This window comes from Henckelia pumila, chromosome 2 (assembly GCF_033568475.1).
Source record: "Henckelia pumila isolate YLH828 chromosome 2, ASM3356847v2, whole genome shotgun sequence".
NCBI lineage: Eukaryota > Viridiplantae > Streptophyta > Magnoliopsida > Lamiales > Gesneriaceae > Henckelia > Henckelia pumila.
This window is the reverse complement of record NC_133121.1, coordinates 76542105-76555654: the sequence shown is the minus strand read 5'-3', so window position 1 is coordinate 76555654 and position 13550 is coordinate 76542105.

Below are 13550 nucleotides of genomic sequence, written 5' to 3'. Positions count from 1 at the left end.
TCTGCTAGATGGTTCTGAGGCCGTGACAATACTTGCTAGAAACCCCTGGAAACCCCGTCTCAACAACTTCCTCGCCTGAATAAGAGATATCACCTGAGGAAAATCACTGCTCTGAGATGCATGGAAAGTAAACGGGTCGCCTTCTGATGGTTTCACTGACACTGATCTCCGACGAAAGTCAATCGAAGCTCCATTGACTGTCAACCAGTCCATACCCAAAATCAAATCAAAACCACTCAATGGCAAAACCACCACATCTGCTCGAATGGAGTGTCCCTGAAGCTCCAACTCCAGTTCTCGAATGACCTTCGAGGTAGAAATAATCTGCCTTGACGGCATAGTAACATCATACCCACTGTCAATAATCTCAGGTGTGATGCCTATCCGCCTGATAAACTCCAGGGAGATAAACGAATGCGTAGCCAACAACTTCATGCCACTACTAAACTTTCCCCCAACGAGACACTAATAACCCTTAATTCTAATCACAAGTAAAACATGCTTCTTATTCTAACATGCAGATAGATAACCCAAATAATAACAATTTCGCAAGAAAACGAGATTCCTAACCAAAGGAAAAATTATAAAATACTAGGGATAAGATATACCGGTGATCAAGGAGGTGTCTGGGTCTGCCTCCTCTGCCTGCATGACGAACACTCTACCAGCCGTGTTCTTCTTCCTCGGGCAGTTAGCTATCTGATGCCCTGGCTCCCTGCAGTGGTAACAAACTCCTGCTCCCAACAGACAAGGTCCCGAATGCATCTTCTGACACTTCGGGCAAGTAGGAAAACCTATAGCATTAGGGGCCCCACCCCTCTGCTGCTGTGGCCTCTGCTGCTGCGGATTCGGGCCCTTAGCCGGCCCAGTAAACTGCTTCTTCGCTGGAGGCTGCGAAGATGGTCGCTGATACCCAGACTGAAACTGCCTCTTACCCTGCTGCTCCCTCTGGATCTCTCTCCTGCCCTCCTCGAAACGCAAGGCTCTACTGACTGCAGTCTCATAAGTAGGGACGTCCGCCATGCGAACGTCATGCCTGATATCCGCCTTCAGACCCTCCACAAACTGCCTCATCTTCTCCTGTGGACTGTCTGAAATCAGAGGCACAAAGTGACAGCCCCTCTCGAACTGTCTCACATACCACAGATCTGTCCCCCTGTCGGAGACTCATAAACTCCCGAATCATGCGACTGCGCACATCCTCCGTGAAATACTTGGCGTAGAAGATACGCCTGAACTCTGCCCACGTCAGTGTAGGAAGGTGAACTCCCCTGGCAGCACCCTCCCACCACAAAGCTGCATCTCCCCTCATCATATACGTCGCACAATTCACCCTGTCGGCATCTGTGATCCCCATATAAGCAAAGATGGACTCCAAAGAGTGAATCCACCCCTCAGCCACCAAAGGATCGGTGGTACCAGTGAACTCCTTGGGTCCCTTCTTCTGGAACCGCTCAGCTACGTCCTCCTCATGGGATAGTCTAGGACGTGAAGCCTGCTGCTCTAACAGAGCAGTAATCCCTGCCATCAAAGTAGCATTGGCCTGCTCCAATGCTGCAAGTGGGTTCTGCGGAGGTGGAGGTGGAGGTGGAGGTGGAGATTCCCCACGTCTGTTCATCGGTCTGGGAGGCATTCTGCACCACCACATATTTCTTTACGTAAATCGCCATGCATAACTAAGTGTTATAACATTAATGCTAACTTAAATTCTTAAAAGTAAATCATGCTATAAACACTTAAAACTTACAAACCGGTAGCGTGGATTTCTGAGCTCGCATAGCAGTGATGACCCCTCCAAGGACCGTGCTTTGATACCAACTGAAACGACCCTAACTCTCTAATTATAAATAAATATGCGGAAATTTTTTTTTTATTTACTTACTAAATAAAAATATGTACATACATGCCCATACATATATGCACAGAATAAATAGATTTAAAAATAAATAAATAAAATAAAAATGCAACCTTTAATAAATTGAATATCTGAGTCAAACATTTAATAAAATATTGACATAAGCAAAAACAAATAAAAATTTCATGCACTGAAAATATTTAAGTAAAATATCCCATACTGTCAACCACTGAAAATAAATAAATAAATGTATAACATGCTAAAATATTCAAAACATGCATAAAGACTCAGACGACTATCACGGTCACGGGGTCACTGCATGTCCGCTCATATGTCCTCGCCGCCGGTGGGTACCACATCCTCCTCTACGTACTCACCTGCATCATACCAGTGTAGTGAGCCTAGAGGCCCAACATGCTAACATAACAAGAGTTTAAAATAATTTAAATCACTTTAATACTAATACATAACATATACATGAATGAGCATGCTTAAAAGTATCATGACATAACATAACTTAAATTAAACTTAAATATCATAATCATACATAGTACATAAACATTGTTGAGCACATTATTTTCTAACATCGCATGGTTGTATCCATAGTGTAACCTTAAATCATACATTAAATACTGATCAGCGTGGAAACCAACTTACGTGGCGGTGACGAATCACCTCTTAAATTGGCAGTAAACTGCCCTTCAATAGTTCACATATGGGGACGAATCCCCCTCAAATTGTCACACTACTTCAACTTCCAACATAAAATATTTTCTTTTGCTCAACCTTAAACATTAAATCATGCATAAAAATTATTTCATGAATGCATGTACTTAAATAAAATGTGTGTCCTTCATATATATTTAATTTAATTTTTGTACTAACATATAAATACTAAAATAACATTCATGCATAAAATAATTAAATATATATTTAGGACACATGCAATTTCTCATGGTTTGTACTGAACTGCTGGCCCTAACACTCAAGCCCAATTTCTTAAATTCTGGCCCATTAACACTGAAACTGGCCCATTAACATACTTTAGCCCAATAATGCTTATTCTAAGCCCAATTAATTAATTAAAGCCCATTAAGACATTCATGGCCCAATAACAATCTATTCTGGACCAATGGGCCCAAAATCCCAAAGACTGGCCCAATAACTTTCATGGGCCCCAAGGCCCATAAAAATTAGTGGACTCACTTAATTAATTTTGTTAAGCCCAAAAATAATTAAATTTAACCCAAAATAATTAAATGGAGCCCAAATAAATTTTGAGATTTAATTAGGCCCATTAAACACTTAATTAAACTTAAAACTTAAAAATAAAAATACCCGAGCCCAACTAACTTAATCCGGACCCGAACCCAACTAACATAACCCATGACTTTCCTGACCCGACCTGGACCCAAAAACCCGCCCCGGATCACTCCAAACCCTAAAACCCGACGCCCTTCTTCCCTGCAGCTCTCGGCCGCGAGCAGCAGCCCATCTAGGGCTACTGCCGCCCTGCTCCGGCCGCCCCTGGCCGAAGCCCCGCCGCCCAAACGTAGCCCACGTCTGGGCGGTCCAAACCTGACCCTAGCCCTGACCCCATGCAGCCCACGCACAGAGCCCAGCACCCACTTCCATCAAACCCTAATCTGCGCCCCCTAGACCCGATCTCCTCTTGCAGCTTTTCTGGGCTCGATTGGCTCGAACCACTCGAGCCACTCGAGTCTAGACCACCCTCACACATCCTAGGTAGCCCTGACCAGCAGCTAGGCACGCCATGGAGGAAGAAAAACGTGAGCATGAATGAAGAACACACACGATCGAGCACCAAGAACAAAACCAATTAGATTTCTGAAAAATTCAAGAACAAATCGACGCATACACGACACACACATAATATTCACTGATATGGTGCGAAAAATAGGAATAAAAACATGCCTTGCACCGTCGGTTGAAGAGAAGTAAACGTAGATGACGATTTCGGGACGACGGGACGACGACGACAAGCTTTGGACCTTCAAAAACGTGGCTATGGAGTCTTCCTTGGGGGCTGCTCGGTCGAAGAAGAAGATGAAGGAGGGTGGGGTGTCGGCTGAGGGTTTTGGTCGATGGGTTTGGGTAGATTTAGGGTTATAATTTAATTAAAAATAGGTTTTAGGATATTAAAATTTTAATAAGGATTTTAATAATGAAAAATATAACTTAAAAGCTCCAAATAATACTTAAAATCTGATAACTAAATTTAAAAATCCCGAAATTAAAATTTAAGGAAATTTTAAAGATACTAAAAAGTCAATATTTTGGCTTATTTTGAATAAAAACGGACTCCTAAAATTATATAAAATAAAATACTAAAAATTTTGAAGAAATAAAACTCAAAATAATATTTTTGGGCTCTTAAAAGGCTCATGAAATAAATTGGATAGAAAGTTGTCATCTCGTCCGTCCACGGTCCCGTCTACGCGATAAAATAATTCAAATACCAATAATTCATGAAAATCACTAATTATGGGTTAAATGCTTGAAAATAATTTAAATCATACACAAATAATTCACATAATAATTTAACCCATAATCTAAAATTTTAAATAAATAAATTTCCTAATTATGCATGCGAATTTACGTATTTAAAATACCGGGTGTTACATTTTTCGTAGCTCTCAAGTCTCAACCACCAATGCTGGGCCTCTTGTGATTCACTTCTAAGAGTTTTGCTATTATGCCCACTCACCGTGCCCACCATGAGGTGGCACTCAACTATTGGATGTGATGAATTGTGCGTCTAATAGTTGAGTGCCACCTCATGGTGAGCACATTATGTGGGTACGGTGGGTGGGCAGGATATCAAAACTCTCACTTCTAGAGTTTTTCTATCATGCCCACTTACCGTTCCCACCTAATGTGCCCACCATGAGGTGTCATTCAACTATTGGATGTGATGAATACACATTTATAATCCTCTAAAATATATCCAAATCAAAAATTATAGGAGATACCGAATTCAATGTATTTTCGCACCAAATTTAACCATTTGTGATTAAAAATAATAATAATATTATTTAACAGTCACTCTGATATCTTGATAACCTGAAAAACTGTTAACGCGAGCTAATCGGTGTTGAAAGTTGTTCAAAATTACAAATAAAAGAAGAAAATAATAACAGCAAAAAGCAGAGTTATACCCAAGTTGGTTGGAGTGTGTTTGGATTAAGAAGCTAGATAAAAAATAAAAGTGCTTTTATTGTTCCAAATGTGTTTGGATAGATCTTTAGTGCTTTTAAAAGCACTTATTTAAGCCGAAATATGTGTTTGTTTAAAAGCCCATATTTATACCTTTTCAAATGTTTTTTTTGGTCTTCAAAATAAAAAAAAACACAAAATTACTAGAGTTTTAACTTAAAAAAGTATTTTTAAAAACCAACTTAAAATAAATATTTTTTTAAAGAAAAATGCTTCTGTAACCAAATTGGTCACGTTTTGACTATTCTATTTTTTAAGATATTCTATTTGGCTATTCTGTTTCTTTAAATTCAAAAGTTGTATCTTTGAATTCAAAAGTTGCGACTAAATTCAAGTTTCATTGGTTATATTTTGATCGAAAAGTTGTATTGAAAAGGTATTTCAATATCTATTGTAAGAGAATGAGAGATGCACATAAACAGTTTTAGGTATTGTCACAAAGTATTGGCAACACTTACAAAAACACTTTGAGTAATATGCAGCGAAAAATAATTAAAGTGTGAATAGAATAAACTAGCAACCACTAAAATATACTCAAATATTTAAGCAAGAGTATAAAATACTCTTGCAGCGCCTCAGAGCAAAATTTTCACTAAAAAATAATCAAAGAGTTTTACAAACCCTAAAACTAGTGATTATTGTAAAAATTAATTTTCTCAAACATATGAGAAAATAAACCATAAAAACAACTCCTAAAATTCTATATGAAATAGAATAAATAAAGTAGAGCAAGGAGAAAATTTTTGATGCCAAAACTTCGATGAATCCAACACTCTTCGATCTTTGATCTTCAAGTGTTCTTCAATTCTTCAAGGCAACAAGTGATCACGACCAAAATAAGCTTTAGAAAAATCTTCAGCTTTTTCACAATATGTACATACGTAGGCTTTCACAAAACTCTCACGGTCGTCTCTTCTTCTCTCGGTGTGCACGCCTTCTTCAATATATAGGTAAGAATCTTTCTTTACATTAATGTTTCCTTGTATGCGTAGGATTCCTTAGATTTAATCATATCAAATCTATAAAGATTGAGAAACAAATCAATTAGATATGATAAACTCAATAATATATCAATCTTCTTAAATAAGGAATTATCTCAAAGTTACTTCATGTCTAAGAAAGACAAAAGACTTTTAAATAAAATCTTTTTAGAACTTAAGAAATTTTAGGAATAAAATATTCCTTTCAATCTCCCCCTTTTTGCCTTTCTGGACAAAACACCTTTAATTCAATAATTCAACTCAACTCCCCCTTGATCAAAAATCTCCCTGAATGTAAGAACAAACTCTCCCCCTAAGTATAAGCATAGGTGTTGGCACAGGATGTTGGCAACATCTGTCTACAACACTCCAGATCAATAAGCAAAAAGAGAAACAAATAACACATCAGAGCATAAACCAAGGAAAACAATTTTGATTAGGAGCAGATCAAAAACTTAAAAAAAACTAAAAAAACTTAAAACCAAGCAAAACTTAAACCAAGCAACTAAAATTGATTGCTATCAGACGAGCCATCGTTAGCAGCAGCTTCTTCTTTATGTTCAGCTTCTTCACCACCATCATCATCTCCCCTTTTTTGTCCAGAAGAGGAAGCTCCAGAAAGTAAATTCTCGTAGTGAGCTTGAATAAAGGCTGTATCTAGATTCTTTGTAGTAGTGAGAGGAACAAAAACTTCTGGGGCACGTGAGGTGTTGCAACATCTGCCACAACACCTGCAGCAACACTTGATTCATACCAAGGTAGGTCTATCTTCATGTTTCCTCGCAGCAGTGCAGGTGCAATCTTCAGCACTTCACCAACATCAGTGAGTGGGTTATCATCGTTCTTCTCGATCCCTTGAGACTTGAGCCTTGAATAGATCAGAGAGGGATATGGTAGCTTCAATGCAGGTTGAGAAAAATCCGCAAAGGCCATGACTGTGTTAAACACCAGTCTGCCATAGTTGAATGCAACTCCAGTTCCAATAGCATACAAGACATGAGCTTGATGCTTGGTGACCACAGTAGAATTCCCAGAAGCAGTCCAAGTCCTCACATCTGTCTTATGCCAGACATAGTAGAAAGAAGTGAGCTTGGCAGCAGCTAGCTTGTGAGGATGAGCTGGAAAGCTTGTGACCAGTCCACCAGTGATGACAGAAGTCATCACATCCAAAGTTGGCAGCTCAGCATCCTCAACAGAAGAAGTCCTCAGAAAACCATTAATAATGGCTAGACTAAACTGAAAAACCTGGCCTCTCATGCACACTTTTCCGTATATCACATATCTTGGATCCCTCAATTTTCAGTAAGATTGCAGTAGAACTCTCGGATAATCTTCTCACTATACAGACCAACATTAGTAACAGTGGAGAGCAGGTTTTTTACCTCAAAAAATTTCACCATATTCTGAGCTCCATAGCTCTCAAAATCAATGTTGTGCTCTTCCAGAAACTCTCGGTCAATGTACATATTCCAGGTATCTGCAATATCCTTGGAATAGAAAAATGGAGAGTAGGCTTCACTCAAATTGTAATCTTCTCCCACGGTGTTGTCCAAAGTGTCGGAAACACCTTTCTCAACATCTTCATCATCTTCTTCAGAGTCAGACTCTTCTTCCAGGTCTTTCTCAGCATCTGAATATTCACTCGAATCAGAGCTGGAGCTATCAGATTGATTTGGATGATTATCAGCAAATTCCTGCAACATTTCCTCGTCTGGTTCATCATTAGAACCTGAAGCAGTAACAAAAGGCTTCTCTCCTTTGGATTTCTTCATTACAGCCAGGAATTTTGCAATAGACCCTACCTCATCATCAGAAAATGCAAGAGGAGCAACAATAGACGTTTCCACTTCGACATGAATAGAGGCCGAAGCATTTTTCTCTATAGCAACAGACGAAGGAGTCTCTGACTCTGTTGAATCATCACTATCATCAGACGAATCACCTGCTGATTTGATTTCAGCAGCAAACGGAACCGGAATGGCATCCCAAGTTGGTTCCGTCATAGACTCTTTTCCCCTTTTTTGATGTACGAGCATGAAATCCTCATCAGAGCTTGCATCACCAGAGGAGAACTCCGTGTCCACCAGAGAAGGTCTTGAAGATTGACCCTTCCCACATAATCTCTTCGAAGAAGTATAATAGGGATTGTAACCTACCTAACGCTTGGATCGGCGATTCAAGGGTTTCGCAGGAAACACTTTGTTCAATACGGTCATGTATGGCATATCCTCCACATCAATTTCATTACCAGGCTCTCCTAGAACAATGGAGTCCAGGGGCACAGGTTCCTCAGCAACTAGAATGATAGCTTGCTCGATCAGAGGGTGTGGTGACGGAGATGTTGTGAAACCTTCAGCAGCATACTCTGTAAAACCCATTTCAAAACGGATGTCTTGAGGATCAAAACCCTTTCCAGCCATTAAGATTTACGATAGTGAAAAACAGAGAATTATTTAGGGCAATATGTAAGAAGGGGCGATGAGTAATCAGAAAAGAATCGAGGGCACACAAAGTAATATGGAATGAAATAATTACCCAGTATATATATATCACAACACTCAACCTTTCCTATTCTCTCTCGGATTTACAGCCCCTAACGGTAACAAAATCCTCAACGGTAACAATCCAAATCGGTAACTAATCCGATTTAAATTAGGCAATAAATCTTTGATTCTTGACAATAATCTAGGCCCAAAAATTTCACCAAAAATTTTCAAATTAAACTCCTCATCGAAGTTTAACACCATTGAAACAAAATCCAATCACATTCAAATTCAAAAATTCAGTGGATTGGGCAAAAATTCAAAATTTTGTTTGATCAGAATTTCTAACATTTCAGTCAAAAATATTCACAAATAAAAATATGCATGTCCTAATTATGTCTAAAACAGAATGTGAAATAAAAATAAAATGCAATCATATGCGAAAAATAAATGTTGACGAGTGAGGTGTTTTTCACGATGTTGGAAACATCTTCCAGCAACACTTCAGGATTCATAAAAATTTTGATATCCAATTCATTATTGCAGAAGTGGTAGCCTGCTCACTAAAGGAACAATCTTCAACGGACTCCTTTAGGTAGCTTTTTCCATTTGCTTCTGATTCTTCAATCAAATTTGATGATTGAATTGACTACGTTTTACCATATTGTTAATTTGAGTTTCTGATTTTGCAAAATCATTTTTCACTTGGGACAAGATCATGGAATACACGAACATCCCTTCACTACTTTGTGATTTAGTCAGAACTCTTTTTCAATTAAATCTCATTAAACTGTAAAACATTTTGCAAAGAATCCTGAGTAAAAACAAGTCAATGGTTACAAAGTATCAAATACTTCACAAAACAGAATGAATGCATGAATGCAATATGCCTAAGATCCTAAAAATGCACATGCATGAGAAGGTGTTGTCATAGGGTGTTGGCAACAGTCCTGACAACATCTCAGATCTGTATATAAGGCACACATACTGAGAGACTTTCTTAGACTGGAGAATCTCTCGAAATCCCAAGCTTTTGTGAATATATCAGCTAATTGGTTATTGGTTCCAACAAACTCAATTAAGATCATGCTTTTCTCGACCAACTCTCGAATGAAGTGATGTCTAATGTCAATGTGTTTGGTTCGAGAGTGTTGTACTAGATTTTTGGATATATCGATGACACTAGAATTATCACAGTACACAATAGGAGTATCACTCTTAATTCCATAATCATTCAGCATTTGATTGATCTAAAGGAGTTGTGAGAAACAACTACCTACATCAACATATTCAGACTCGGAATTAGAAAGTGAGACACAATTTTGTTTCTTACTATACCATGACACTAAGTTATTTCCTAAGTAGAAACATCCTCCCAAAGTGCTCTTTCTTTCATCGAAATCCCCAGCCAAATCAGCATCACTAAACCCTACCAAATTAGAATTGGTTTTTTTAGTGTACCACAAACCCAAATTCAAAGTACCCGCCACATATTTTAGTATACGTTTCACGGCCTTTAAGTGAGTAACTTTTGGGTTAGACTAGTATCTAGCACACAAAAAAACACTATACATGATATCAGGTCTAGTAGCACTCAAATACAAAAGACTACCAACCATGCTTCTGTAGAGTGTGTTGACAACACCTTCGGCAATATCCTCCCTAGACAATTTTTCATTTGACCCCATAGGTGTACGCATGTGTTTAGTGTTGTCATTCAAAAACTTTTTCACCAGATTTTTAGCATACTTGCTCTGACACAAAAATATACCATCATGCATTTGTTTCACTTGCAATCCCAAGAAATAAGTTAACTCACCAACCATGCTCATCTCAAATGTAAAAGACATGCACTTCACAAAATCATCAACAAGTTTATCAGTTGAAGCACAAAAAAATATATCATCTACATAAACTTGGCAGATTAAAATATTACCTTGAGACTTTTTCACAAATAAAGTCTTATCAACTTCACCTCTTTTGAAGCCAATATTCAGCAAGTACTCGGTTAATCTTCCATACCATGCACGTGGTGCTTGATTCAATCCATACAATGCCTTTTTCAACTTATACACATAATCAAGATGATTTGGATCCTCAAACCCTTTAGGTTGTTTCACATAAACTTCTTCATTTAGGATCCCATTCAAAAATGCACTTCTTACATCCATTTGAAAAAGTTTCATTCCCATATTACATAAAATAGCAAGCAAAAGTCGAACTGACTCAATGCGGGCTACATGAGAAAAAGTTTCATCAAAATCCTCCCTCTCAACCTGTGTATACCCTTGATATACAAACCTAGCTTGATTTATTATGATGTATCCCGACTCATCTGTTTTATTTTTGAAGATCCATTTAGTTCCTATAACATTACCATGAGCTGGACACGGTACTAAGTACAAAACATCATTCCTAACAAATTGTTCTAATTCTTCATGCATAGCATTGACCAAAAATTCATCTTTTAAAGATTCTTCAACCTTTTTGGTTCAATGTTTGACACAAAGCAAGAAAATCTTACCTGAGAATACGTAGAGCTCATGCACATCAAACCTGCCATCTTTCAGTAATCCACTTTCTCTTTCCTTCGAGTTTGCATATTTCCATGTACATCTCCAATGACTTGTGAGGTTGGATGGTTCTTCTGAATTTTATTTGGAATATACTTTCCAGCTTCAATTACCTCACTGTCCTCATCATTATTCTCATCAGTAAGCTGTTCAGATTTTGTTTCTGGAATTTCTACAAGAGGTGTTGTCGGAGGTGTTGTAACACCTTGGGCAACATCTAAATTTACAGAATTATCAAGCAGATCATCAACTTCATCCTCAGCTGTTTTCTTCTTTAGATCTGCAAAATCATCAAATACAACATTAATAGACTCAAAAATAATCCTAGTTCTCAAGTTATACATCTTATAAGCTCGAGTATTTGACGAATATCCTAAGAACAAACACTTATCACTATTTGCATCAAACTTAGCAAGATGATCCCTATCATTCAAAACGTGACATACATATCCAAAAACATGAAAATATTTAAGGTTTGGCCTCTTTTCCATGAGGATATCATAGGATGTCATAGTAGTACCATTCCTCAAATATACTCTATTTGAAATATGACATGCAGTGTTCAAGGCTTCAGCCCAAAAATGTTTTGAAATGTTTTTCGAATTTAACATCACTCTTGCCATATCTTGTAAATTACTATTTTTCCTTTCAGCAATTCCATTTTGTTGTGGAGTTTTAGGAGCATAAAATCATGAGAAATACCTTTCTTATCACACAAACTCGCAAAAGAAGAGTTTTCAAACTCCTTACCATGATCAGTGCGAATTTTGATTACCTTCAGGTTGTGTAAATTTACAATCTTAGTGAGCAATTTCTTGAAGACATCAAATGTGTCTGATTTTTCTCTCAAAAAATTCACCCAAGTATATCGTGAAAAATCATCAACACAAACAAAAGAGTATTTCTTTCCACCAAAGCTTTCAACATCCATTGGACCCATTAAGTACATAAGTATAAGCTCAAGACAGCGTGTTGTCACAGATGTTGGCAACACCTCATGTGACACCCTAGTCTGCTTCCCTTTTTGACATGCTTCACACACAAATGGAATACCAGATTTCAAGTTAGGCATACCTCTAACATCATCTAACTTACTCAAATTCTTTAGTGTCTTGAAATTTGCATGACACAATTTTTGATGCCATAGGTCAAATTCAGTCACTTTTGTGTGTCTACAAGCCATCTCTTCTCCAAGTTGATAGCAGTTGTTGGATGACCTTGTACCTGTCATGACACACAAATTAGAACTATCAAATACTTTGCATATTTTTTTTTTATCAAATTGCACATGCAAATTATCATCTCAAAGTTGACTAATTCTTATTAGATTTGCGGTAAGCCCTTCAACATGAAGCACATTGCGAAGCTTAGGCAAACAAGCAACATTCAGTGTTCATTTTCCAACAATGTTTCCCTTTGAACCTACCCCATAGGTTACTTTACCACTTTTATGTTTAACATAATCAGTGGAAACTTATTGGAACCTGTCATATGACGTGAACTACCGCTATCAAAGTACCAAGCACCTGAAACATTAGTTCTCAAAGCATTATAAATCATACAACCGTGAATATCAACTTTTGGTACCCAAACCTTTTTCATCAGTAGATCTGTTTCTGTAGATGTTGTGTGAGGGTGTTGGTAACACCTTCGATGCAGATCTCGGTCTGTAATCTTCCCGCAGCTTAAAACAGTATGGTTTGATATGCCCAGGTCTATGACAGTAGTGACAAATATACTTACCTTTCCTTCTAGGATTTGAAGGAACAGTAGGCGGCGACTTTGGTTTTGGAGGATCAGTTGGTGTGGCCTTTTTGGTTGAGATTTCTATATAGATGCTTTTCTTGACAAACACAGGGCCTTTTGAACTTTCACCAACCTAAAATTTGATGTTTTCAAAACCTAAACCAGCTGTAACATCTCTTCCCATCATGAGTAGAGAATCAAGCTTGATAGTTCTTGAATTAAACTTGGTCAATGTAGCTTTTGCTTTTCCGAGTTCTTTCTTTACCTGACTTAGTTTCAGGTCCTTCTTACTCAACATAACTTCAAGTCTTGATACATCAGCATTCAAATCAATATTTTCTTTTGAAAGAATAATATTCATCTTATAACTTTCAATCCAATCAGCATGTAGCTCTTCAAACATCATCCGAGCTTCTTCCATAGATATTGTTTCATCACCTGAATCATTATTACACACATTATCAATAATGGAAGAATTTAAACAGACTGACCTTCGGGAGGTGTTACGACCAGGTGTAGCAACACCTACGACAACACCTAAAGAATTGACTTGAAACTTATTTTTGCTTTCCAGTAGGGCAGATAAGGCAGTGTGGCTTTCTTCATATTTCTGTTCTTCATCTTCATTAGACTCTTCATTACTCAAGGATGTATTCCTTCCTTTCCTAAGCGTGTT